This window comes from Coffea arabica, chromosome 5e, assembly GCF_036785885.1.
Source record: "Coffea arabica cultivar ET-39 chromosome 5e, Coffea Arabica ET-39 HiFi, whole genome shotgun sequence".
Classification (NCBI taxonomy): Eukaryota; Viridiplantae; Streptophyta; class Magnoliopsida; order Gentianales; family Rubiaceae; genus Coffea; species Coffea arabica.
Genome location: NC_092318.1, coordinates 32,885,502 through 32,898,863, shown reverse-complemented (window position 1 = coordinate 32,898,863; position 13,362 = coordinate 32,885,502).

The window sequence follows — 13,362 nt, the reverse complement described above, 5'->3', positions numbered from 1 at the left end:
TCTTTGTTTTTACAATAAGTGCGTAAAAATAATTTTTATATGCAAACTGACACACTTGTATTAAATTATTATTTCCTTGACTTTATATTACTAAATCGATAAATTTCGAGTTAAACTAACTCTATTTCTTGAGAATAAATAATTGGAAATTCTGATAACTAATTTAATCGCTAAATAATGTTAGGAACTTTAATATTAAAGTGCAATCGTTAAATATTCGATAAAAATGGTTTAAGTATACTAGTGTATAATTAGGCGTTCAAATCACACTTGGGGATAATTTTTAGAATTAAGTTGAATTGAGAAATTAAGTTGAGGTTAGGGAGCAAAGTGAAAAGACTAAAATGCCCTTACATTTCCATGCAAACCAAACAAACCCTCTGACAGCAATTTCAATCACCGCAACTATCGACCAATTACATTATCACCAATTCTATACGCAACCGATTCTTACACGCAATCTCTGCTCCAAAAACAGCGGCACCTTATACCATTCTTTCCAATTCATATCACTACTCCTCGCAAACCATTTCCTCTTCCTTCTTAATACCGAGATACCGCCACTCTTCACCATTCCATTTCCTCTGCACGATTCCACCGCAGCCACTACACTTCCTCTCCACAACCGCATCTCAGCTCTTCCTCTGCCTTGGACCGAGAGTAAAGGAGAGAGAGTTACCTTGTGAGCTGCATCCGAGAGCAAGGGAGGAGGGAACGCAAGCTGCCATTTCTTTCTTTCTGTTCTGACCGTAAGCTGAGGGAAGATACCAGGAGACCATCGCACCCTTTCCTCTCCTAGCTGTGGTCATTTCCAACTCCAACCAACCGAACTCAACCTCACCACAACCCCACTCAAGCCGCAACTCAGGAACCAGGACCAACCGACCTGCGCTTGAAGCCGAGAGGAAGGAAAGAAAATTCTGGAATTTTCGTGTGTGAGCTTAGCTAATATCTGAGGTAATTTTCTGGACTAATTAAGTTGATTACTAGTAGAGGAAGCTATATCAGAGCTTGCATGTGTGGATTGTGCAGTCGGTTGTTGAAATCAAGCCATTAGAAAATTTCTGTTTTGATGATATGTTGTTGCCGAGAAACTGAGGTGGTAATGCAGCTCCATTTTTGTTTTTCCGTGGCAATCTGAACACCTAAGTGTCATTAGCTGAGTGAAAACTTGAAGACTAAGACCATGCATGTTGATTTGGGCAGTCGGATGATGAAATTAAGTCACTAGAAAAATTTCTGTTTTGGCTAAATGGCTCTGCCGAGGAACTGGTTTGGAAATGTAGCATCATTTCTGATTCCCTGCGACAATCTGAGCTCAATTGAATGTTTAACCAACTAAAAACAAGACGGTTAAGTCATCTAGGAACATGCATGTGAGTTTAAGCAGCCGGATTTGGAATTAAGAAAAGAAGAATTTCTGTTATGCGCAAGTGATGGAACTGCCGAGAGCTTAACTTGATTAATGCAACTTGATTTGGTTTAATTTTGTTGTTTGAGCTTATAATCACAATTAGCTGGTTAATAACAAGTTAATTAGGCTCTGCAGGTAGTTAATTAATTAGTTTAAACCAGAAAAATAAAATCAAAATGCAACCTGCCTCATGCAAGTTCATCCGAGCCAAGCTGGAATAATTTTTAGGAATTTTGATGTTAATGGCTGTTATTTGAACTCGATTTCTAAACTGGAAATGTTCATTGTTTAGCTAAGTAATTGCATGAGGAAGTTGAGAGTTTAATAGCATGTTTTAACCAAGAAAATAAAATGAAAACTGAAAGTTTCTTCAGGCATGATTCATCCGTAGCTTGCTGGACAGATTTCTGGAATTTTTGGGATGTTTGAACCTGTTATTCGAATTCGATTTTGAACCAGAAATGTTAATTAGTTAGCCAAAGATTCACATGATGAATTTGAGAATCTAAAACCATGCTTTAGCCAAGGAAAAGTTGGACTTATAAACCTCTAAGTGCTGGAAAATCTTGATAGCCGAGAGGCTTGTTTTTGGAAATTATGATTGGTTTCTGGATTTTATCTTATTTCCCTTGGAATACGATGGCTTAGAAATGTATGAGAGATGTATATTCAAGCTGTGCAAGTTGCTTAGCGATGAAATATTCGATACATTGAAAGATTGAACCAAAAATGTTGGAATATAAATGCTGGAAATTTTTCTTGTGGTAGCCAAAGGTTGAGTTGGAATTTCAGCTTGGTTGTGAAATTATTCTTTGAAGCATAATGATTGGAAATGCCTGGAATAAGTTGTTTTAAAGTTTTATAAGATATATGGATGTGAAACTCTTGATATCTTGGGAGATTGAATTGGAATTAGTGAAGTGTAGCTGTGGATATAAGCTGGAAAATTTTCCAGCCTTAGTCGCGTTTGATAAAGAATTACGTATAAATTTCTTTATAGATTTTGGGGCTGTGAAAAATTATATTATTGTTGAATTCGTTTTATAATACCTTGAGATGGTCATGCATTTGAATTTTGGGGTGACAATGTGATATTATGGATGGAATTTCTTGGCTTTGGATCAAATACTTGAGTATGAGGTTGTTGCAAATTTGGTCCTTGGTTTTAAATACCTGTTAGTAAATTTAAACATTTGAAATGTTAGCCTTATTGCTATAAGAACTAATTGTTGGATGCTAAGGGCTAATGATTGATGAAGCCCTTGGCCATTTGAATGATTTTATACAAGTATTAAAGGGTGATGAAAGTTAATTTCTGGAATTGCTTGGAGGCCTTACATTCATTTTGATTTAGTTGAGACGTAATATGAGCTTGCCAAAATCAAGTGCTAATGATTGATGAAGCCTTGGTCATTTGTTTTATTCTTGATTAGAAATGAATCTATTGAAACCTAGGGCTAATGATTGACGAAGCCCTAGTGACTTGCTATTGAAATATGATTTTGATGTGTTGGCAAACCTGAGTTACAATGTGATTCCGAAGTGGAATCGAAATTGTGAAATTCATTTCGACCCTGTGAATTCGAGAATGTTTCAGGGGAATTACTTAAACATAGCTTGTGCTTGGCATTAAACGATAAAACTTAGTATCGTACTTTTAAGTAGAAACTCTTGCGTAAGGATTTTCTAAACGCTGCCGACTCGACGACTCCTTCTTAAGCTTATATTAGCCTTAGTACTTTTCTTAGAAAATGATTTCATTTGTTTTAAAATCCTAGGTACTAGCTTACTTTTCTTTTCATTCCTTAAAAGCTGCCCCTGACTAGTTGTTTTGAGAAACTCGTTAAAAACGCGAGATTTCAATAGTTTTAAGCAAAAGGCATAGAAGACTTGTTCGGTAAGCAAACTTATTCAAGTAAAACAGCTCTAGCTACATCTTTAGAAGGAAAAGTAATATAAGGAAACTATACGGAATATTTTATTACTTTTACCAGTTTTAATCCTTAGTGGATTGTCGACTTATTTCAAGAAAATAATACTAGTTACCCTTCTATAAGGAAAAAATATCTCAAGGAAAACTATAAGAAACATTTTCTCTACTTTTGTCAAGTCTCAGCCTAAGTAGATTTTTGAAATTACTTTGAGGAAGTAAACTAGTAATATATTATTAGATAATCCTCTATACGAATAAGCTTAAAAATCGAATAGAGAACTTATAGTTTCAAATTTTGGTTTTTTGGATATTGCGAGGACGCGGAATTCGATTCCCAATTTGACATCTGAACTACACTCCTGGTGAGTGTCCCTGCTTGTTCTATGCCTACTTGAATAAAGTGCTTCCTTGACTTGATATGTGGTAATTGCAAAAATGGTTTCTGATCCATCGAAGCGAGCAGTGTGTACTTTATCACACTAGCCGTTCGAGTGGTGATTTGCGTGAAATGTTTTAGTGAATCCATGTGTTGTGACGTCGCTGGGTGAATCCCTCGACCAAAATTCCTGAGGGTATACGCAAGTATACTGCTCCTAATTCCTGAGGGTATACGCAAGTATACTGCTCCTAATTCCTGAGGGTATACGCAAGTATATTGCTCCTAATTTCCTGAGGGTATATCTTGAGTATACTGCTCCCTTAGTTGATGTGCGGGCCCGGGATAGGGGTATGAACGGTGACGGGTTAGGAGACAAAATGAGATACTCTACACGGATCATAAGTAGTGAGAGTTGACGGAGGGTCAACTACGGTGGTTTCAGATCAAGCGAGGAATTTGGCTCCTGAGAGCCTCTGTGTCCTACTTTGTGCTGTTATATGCTTTCTTACTTATTGAATTTCATACTCGTTACTTGCCTTATGTGATTGCATGCTCTGGGGCACCAGTAAGCTTTAGCTCATCCACGTTTATTTGTTTTCCTTAACAGGTTCTGGAAATTGAAAGCTTTGCATCTTACCCATGTTTTCCTTTTGGAATGAATTTGAATACTATGACTTATTTTGTGGGCTGTAATACGTTAATTGGGATTATGTACTTTTATTTTGGGATTGCCACTTGAAGCTGGAAAATGTGTAAACCCTAATTTAAGTGTTTGGCTTGTAAGTTGTATTAGTGATGTATGTAATTATCTATCCGGTTTGGTACGACCTTATACCTTGGTATGTAGTACGTGGGACGTGTAAGAGCCTCGATTGGCTATTTTTAAATCACTGTTATCTCTGAAGTTAATGTGGCTTTTGAGACGGTCTTCTTCGAGAAAATTGTTTTGTAATTGATCAGGTTATTCTTCGGAAGGATTTGGACTAGAATGTTTGCGTGAGTCCTGGCGAGAGTTGGGCAGACAGCCTGCCAATCCTTTGGTTCGCCTTAGGGGGAGGTGGGGTCGTCACAAGCTCACCATTAACTAAAACCGAAAACCAGTTATTTGCTACAAGCTGAAAGATCAAGTCAACCACATTTTCATAGAAACCAAAAGTCCTCAACATAAAGATTAAAAATGACCACTCCATCCTATCATATGCCTTCTCCATATCCAACTTTAACATAAGGTTCGGCACCTCTAATATCCTATCAATCTCATTTGCATGTTCCTGGGATAGTAAAATATTATCAATAATTTGTCGTCCTAGAACAAATCCCATCTACTAAGGAGAAGTCAATTTGGGCAAAAATCCTCAACATAAAGATTGAAAATGACCACTCCATCCTATCATATGCCTTCTCCATATCCAACTTTAACATAAGGTTCGGCACCTCTAATCTCCTATCAATCTCATTTGCATGTTCCTGGGATAGTAAAATATTATCAATAATTTGTCGTCCTAGAACAAATCCCATCTACTAAGGATAAGTCAATTTGGGAAAAAATTTATTCAACCTATTCACCAAAATTTTGGCCTCTCCTGGGCAGCTCGGTTGGTCACAGGAAGCCTCCTAAGGCCCTGTTGTCTATTCTCCCCCACCAAAGATCGAGTCCCAGTGGTTACCGGTTCGAGGGGATGGGGCCTCTTCTCTCGGGTCTCAGGAGGATTAGTCGGGTCCGGTATACCCGAAGCCCGGATACCCCCGAGTAAAGAAAAAAAAATATTCACCAAAATTTTGGAAATAACTTTCGAGGAAACATTACATAGACTGATTGGCCTAAACTCTCTCTACTGAGATGCCTCCTCAACCTTTGGCAACAAAACAATTAATGTATTGGTAACGCCCTTTGACAACCATTCCCCTTTAAAATAATCCTGAACTGCAACTAATAAGTCGCCTTTGATTATTTCCCAACCCATCAGGGCTAGAAGCACTGTCAACACTAATCGAAAAAACAACCTCCCGGATTTCTTCCATTGTGGGTTCAGCCACCAAATTGTCGTTATCAGTCTGAGACACCTATGGTAATCAGAAATTCATCATCGGCTGTCTCTCAATGTCCTTGTCCGACCTAAATAGGCTCTCAAAGAACTCAACCACCGAACCTTTGATGTCTTCTATTTCCTCCAACCACCGCCCGTCTGAGTTACTTATTCGAGATATAAAGTTCAAACATCTTCGCTGTCTAACAATAGAATGGAAAAATGCAGTATTGGCATCTCCTACTTGTAACCATTTGATGCCTGACTTTTGGTGCCAATAATCACACTCAATAGCCAATTGATTCATATACTCAGCCTTGGCTTCATGATACTCAACTTTCAATAGTACGTCCCTATGAGAATCATGCTTCTGCTCTTTGTCTCGCATAATGCTTTCCAGCTCATTCATCTTGAGCAAAATATGCCTAAAAACCTCTTTATTCCACACTCACAATTTCTTTCTCACACTTAACGATTTCCTGAAAAAATCATGCATATTACACACTGGTGAAGACTCCCTCCAAGCCTCTTCAACCACCTTAAGAAAAATGGGATGTCGAGACCATACATTTAAATACGTGAATGCCGAAACCACACTCCTTTCACTCCCATACTTAATTGACAGCGGCGCATGATCCGATCTACCCCTTGCAAGATGTGTAACCTTGGATATCACATAAACACTGCTCCACTCCTGATTTATCAGCACCTTATCCAAACGCTGCCATACTGCTCTGTTTGTCCAGGTAAAGACTAACCCTTCAAAGTCTATAGAAACTAAACCACAATGAAACATCGAGCCTGGTTAAATTGCTCCATATTCATAGCATTTTGCAACGACACCCCTAATCTCTCAGACGCTACTGCAATGACATTAAAATTTTTGGCAACCATCCACGGTCCATGCCTAGAACCTGCTAACCCGTTTATAGCACTCCAAAGCAGCCTTCTAGCTACTCTTGTACATCTCGCATACGCTGCTGAGAAAAATTGCACCGCAAAAGTAGTTCTAATTTCCATGTCAACTAGTTTGATACAAACCCACCTAGAAGGTCTCAACTCGTATCCCACAAAATCCTAGACCTAGATGAAGAATCAAGTTGGATCACGGAAACTCTTGACCCTTCTAAGTCATGAAACTATGAACTAAGAAACTTTCTCAACCCACAACTTAATAACTTAGCGAACCAAAATTGTTTGTAGAAGAACGCCACAACCAAAGGTGATTACTTGATTGATAAGTTCAATTTGAATACTCTCAAGAAACTTTCAAGTATTCAAGGAAGGCACTCTTGAACAAGAGAAGGTGATTAAACTCACAATAAATCTAGAAAATATTATTATTCATTAAACGTTGGAAAGATAGGCTATTTATAGCCTTACATGTCTAGAAAACCTAATGTGATTTGTACTCACTTATTTACCTAAAACTAACAACTAGAATTCGGCTTTCATGTGGACAATTCTGGTCGAATCATTAAGCTAAAAGAAATGACTAAATAGCAAGGTAAATGACGTATAAGCCCTTGCTTGAACAACTCAACTAACTAAAAAAATAACTAACTAAACTAGCTTGCTTCTAACTCTTCATGTGCGACAACAAGCTATAGCAAAGTATCACATGGAAGCTCTTCAAGTTGAAAACCTTCAATAGTCCGCATGTCTTCATAATTCGGTCTTGAATAGCACAAACAAGTGCTTGTAATGAATCTCTAAGTTTTCTTGCACCAGACCTTGTGATAGGACAAATTGAAACTTGAGCAACTTGCTCATTCGAAGCTCGATCAGCCTTGAACCCTTTGGACCTTTCATCACTCCCCTCCTTTTGAAAGCGATTTGTCCCCAAATCAATCTCATCTTCTGCATAAAAAGGGTTCAAGTTAGCAACATTAAAGGTAGCATGAACTCCATACTCACCTGGAAGATCAAACTTGTAGGCATTGTCATTGATGCACTTCACAACTTGGAATGGTCCATCGCCTGTTGGAAGAAGTTCATTGCGTCTTTGAGCTAGAAAATGTTCTTTCCTCATATGGATCCAAACCCAATCTCCTGATTCAAAGATCATTTGGCGACGTCCCTTATTCGCTCTTTGAATATATTGAAAGGTTCTTTTCTCAATGTTAACACAAACTTTCATATGTAAGTCACGCACAATGTTAGCACAAACATTTTTCAATGTTAACACAAACTTTTAAATATATTGAAAAGTTCTACCTTCTTCTTATTATCTAAATTAACTCATTTAGGTACAAGTAAAGGAGATAAATCTAATGGTGTGAGAGGGTTAAAACCATAAACAACTTCAAATGAAGAATATTGTGTAGCACTGTGCATAATGCGATTATAAGCAAATTCAACATATGATAAGTAATCTTTCCATATTTTAATGTTCTTTTTGATGATTGAACGCAACAAAATAGATAAAGTTCTATTAACCACCTTAGTCTGACCATCAGTTTGTAGGTGACTAGAAGTAGAAAATAATAATTTAGTACCTAATTTACACCACAAAGTCTTTCAAAAGTAGTTAAGAAACCTAACATCTCTATCAGAAACAATTGTTCGAGGCACACCATGCAATCGAATTATTTCATGAAAGAACAAATCAGCCACATTTTTAGCATCATTAGTTTTGTGACATAGAATAAAATGTGTCATCTTAAAAAAATAGGCAACAATAACATATATTGAATCATGACCTTTCCTAATTCTAGGCAAACTGAGTACAAAATCCATTGACAAATTAACTCAAGCTTCATTTGAAATGGGTAATGGAGTATATAGACCATAAAGGTTTATCTTAGATTTTTTGTGATGACATGTCACGCTCCTTTTAATGTAACGTTCAACATCTCGTCTTATCTTTGACTAATAGAAGTACTCTTGAAGAACCATCAAAGTTTTAGCAATTCTAAAATGACCCATTAGTCTACCACCATACGCTTCACGGATCAGAAGAGTACGCATTGAACTCATAGAAATGCACAATTTGTCTTTATAATATGAGAAACCCTACGCAATGAAATGATGCTCACAGTTTTGCCATGTCAAAGAAACAAAAATCTCACCAAAATCTAAGTCAGTTGCATAAAGCCTAACAACTTAGCTTTTAATGTAGTGATGAGAGTATACCTCCTAGAAAGTGTATCTGCAACTATATTAGACTTACCAGTCTTGTGCTTAATCACAAACGAGAAGCTATCTATAAAAGTTATTCATCTTGCATGTCGCTTGCTTAACTTAGTTTAAGACTTGATATGCTTTAGTGACTCATAATTAGTGTACAAGACGAACTTTTGTGGCCGAAGGTAATGCTGCCATGTTTGAAGGGCTCGAACCAATGCTAATAATTCTTTGTCGTAAGTTGAATAGTTCAACGAAACTCCATTCAACTTTTCACTAAAGTAAGCAACTAGACGACCTTCTTGAAGTAGAACAGCTCCAATATCTTCTTGGAGATAGAATGAAATAGTTTTTGGGTGAATGTTTTAAGTGTTATGGCTAAAGGTCAGTGCGGTTAGTGGGACGATTGGTTGAAATAGAGGTGGAAGGGTAGTGGAAGCTTTGGTGGGAATGTTTGGCCAAATAAGTTTGTGGAGTTTTGGGGTAAAACTTTGCATGCCAATTCTCTCTCTTGTAAAGATCGAAGACAACCTAAGAGGGGGGTGAATTAGGTTGATTAAAAGGCTAATCAAATTATGGGCACTTTTTTGCTCAATATGAAATTTATCCTTTTTTCTAAGTGATCACACAATGAATCAATCAATGAAGGAACAATATCACTTGAGAGAAGTAGAAGAGATATGCAATTTAAGAATCACAAGATAATAATCAATAAATAAGAAGAGAAGAGTTGCAAACCAATTGACAACCAAACTCCTTTTGAGCTTGAAGATCAATTCACAAAGCAAACTTCTTCAAGTTGATGAAATACAACCAATCTTGTGTACAAAGGAAGGCTCACTTCCTTCTCTTGGCCCAAAGTTCACTCGGTCAAGTTAGGAAGTTTTACTATCCCTCAGGACAACCCTCACAAAACTACACTATTGAAGTATTTACTCACAAATGAAAAGCTTACAATGAACTTCACACCACCAAGACTATAAATCTTCCTTGGAGAGTGTTTTCTCACTAAAACTACTCTATATCTTTTGTATCTTCAGTGTGCAAAAATTGTTTGAAGTTTCTGATAATGCCCTATTTATATGAGACCAAAAAAGTGCTTCATTAATGCTTCAATGGATAGAAAGTAGCTGCAAAATCAACAAGCCGTTGGGAGTATCGGACATCCGGTACTACCATTGCTTGCGTCCGATAGCAGATAGAGAGTTTGAAAGATTCTATTAGACGTCCGGTACTTCTGATGCTTGCGTCCGATAGCAGACAGAGAACTTCTATCGGACGTCCGGTGTTGTTTTTGTGAGCGTCCAACAGCTTTCGTCTTCCTTTTTCTTCTTTCAAATGCTCTTGTTTTTTGAATCAAATTGGTTTAAGGCTGAAAGGATTTCTTAGAAAAGAATTCTAGCATCTCAGAACAAAACAACTCTCCAATAACTCCCCCTGACAATAACTCTCCCTTACATACAGCATCCAATCTATTATCTATTCTCCCCCTTTTTGTCATCATGACAATGAAAAGTCATACAGCATCCATTAGTCAAAAATCATTAACAAAAATCATTAAGAACACCAAAATCCAGCAAGTATCTTAGCCAAGATCTAGCATCATTAGATCAGAATTATTCTTTTCTCCCTCTTTTTGTCATTATAAAAATCCAGTAATATCAACTAAAATCCACTAATCATTCAAAAAACATAAAAGGAAACTCAGTTCAGAACATCATAAACATCAAAAGAACATTCAAAATGCATCCTAATATGAAGTGTAAATGACCCTAGAGTGTCTAAAGTGTAATCACAAAATTTCAAAAAGTCAAAACATTTAAATTCTGAACCATTGTCACTTCTAATTTTAATAATATTCAAACAAGCAGATTTTGAACTTTTGCATATAGGAAAACGATTTTTTTTGAAAATATCATCTTTGTGAGCAAGAAAAATCACCCAAATGTATCTAGAATAATCATCAATAATGACTAAATAATATCTCTTACAACCCAAGTTAACAATTTGTATAGAACCAAACAAATCAAAATGTAAAATCTCCAATGGTCGTGAGGTAGAAACACGTCATTTCTAAATGTCACTATGCTACTAGACTTTGACTTGAATTTGATGAATTGTGGAGGATCACCGGTCATGTGTCTTTAACGTTCACTGTCTATGAATCACTTTGATTTCTTAATAATGTTCACCAGATTCACCTATTCAAGAGTTCAAGAACTAATATTTGGTACCAATTAATTTTTGAGTCCTTGAAAGTTAGCATCATGTCTAACTATCCACATGCATTTCATGCCTCTTCTCAAGTTCTTCCTCACATAGGAATTGCTTTTATGTGACCTTTTTGACAACAAAAATTACACATAACCAACGAGTTATTTGCATAAACAGATTTAATAAATCTTACTTGTCTTCTCTTATAAACAGCAAAATCATTTGCACCAGAATTTATCTATTTCTCATAAGTATCAAAATGAGACTTTGTTCCACTTCCTTGAAAGTAGTTTTATTTTTTATAAAGGAACAACTCATTTAAATTATCCATTTTTCTTTTTAAATCACCTTGTTCCTTTTTGAACAATTCACAAAGTCTTGTTTTTCTATCAAACTTATTTTGTTGATCAATCTCACCCTTTTTCAAGTAATCATTTTCAGTTTTCAACTTTTTATTTTATTGAAAAAGACGTGTATTGTCTTGAAGAAGAAAACTAATTTGTGTTTTAATTCCTTATTTCTAACATAAGATTCTTTCAAACTATCATGCAATTTTTCAATAAAGGATTCAAAATCATCATCACTTTCAAATTGAGAGGTAGAAGTTGTTACTTCATTATCTCCAATGGTCAGAAAGGCCAATTGAGCAGATTCTTCTTCCTTCTCAATTTTACTATTGGAGTTGAACTCATTCCATGTGAATTGAAAGTTATTGAATCTTGATTTTCTTTCAACTTTTCCTTCTTTTTTCTTCTTCATTAGACAATCACTCATGTAGTGTCCAAATTGTCCGCATTCATAGCATTTGTCACCTTGCCTTTTGTTAGCCTTTTGCTTTCCTTTGTTTTTTGCATTGTTGAATTGATTGGAATTCGGATTGCAAGATCCTCCTTTTCTAAATCTCCTTTTGTTGAGGATTTTCTTGAAATTTTTTGTGATGAGAGTAAGATCATTGTCATCAATATCCAAATCTTCTTCATCCAAGGAAGCCGAGTCATCTTCATCTTGAAATGCTTTTAGAACAATGCTCCTTCTTACCTTTGCATGTTCTTCTTCTTGTACCTCAATCTTAAACTTCAGCTCATAAAAGATTAGAAAATTAATAAGAGATTCAATAGGCATGGAATTCAAATCTTTAATCTTTTCAATAGCAGTTATTTTACTCTCCCAATTCTTGGACAAGATTTTTCTGTTTTTCTCTCCCAAGGAGCATTCCTTTTCTAGAACTTCTAAATCTTTTATAAAGTCATTGAATTTACAATACATTTTATCAATATTTTCATGTGCTTCCATCTTAAAAGACTTATATTTAGTAGTGAGGATTGATTTTCTTTTGTTCTTTAACATTCTCACTACCTTAATGAATTTCTCTCAATTTGTCCCAAATTTCTTTAGCTGACTTGCAGCCTTTGACCCTATGAGATTCATTTGAGTTCAAAGCACTATATAACACATTCATAACCTTTGCATTTAAGGTGAGGTGAGTTCCATCATCACCAGTCAATTCATTTCTGATTTTTTATCTTGGTCTATGAGTAATTTCATCTATTATAAAGGTATCATATAGATCTTCATTAATAATAAATCACAATTCACTATCAATCGATTGCAAGATAATAATCATTCTTTCTTTCCAACTCACATAATTTGACCCATTAAAATTGGAGATCTAATCACAGATTGTCCTTGAAAAAATATGGCATTATTAGTTGTCATCTTTACTCCTAAGCCGTTTGAGATTAATCTCTAGGAGACCAAGCTCTGATACCAATTGTAAGGATCGAAGACAACCTAAGAGGGGGGATGAATTAGGTTGATTAAAAAGCTAATCAATTTCTGGGCACTTTTTTGCTTAATATGAAATTTATCATCTTTTCTACATGATCACACAATGAATCAATCAATGAAGGAACAATATCACTTGAGAGAAGTAGAAGACATATGCAATTTAAGAATTACATGATAATAATCAATAAATAAGAAGAGAAGAGTTGCAAACCAATTGACTACCAAACTCCTTTTGAGCTTAAAGATCAATTCACAAAGCAAGCTTCTTCAAGTTGATGAAATGCAACCAATCTTGTGTACAAAGGTAGGCTCACTTCCTCCTTACCCCAAGGTTCACTCGGTCAAGTTAGGAAGTTTTACTATCCCTCAGGACAACCCTCACAGAGCTACATTATTGAAATATTCACTCACAAATAAAAATATTACAATGAATTTCACACCACCAAAACTATAAATCTTACCTGGAGAGTGTTTTTATCAC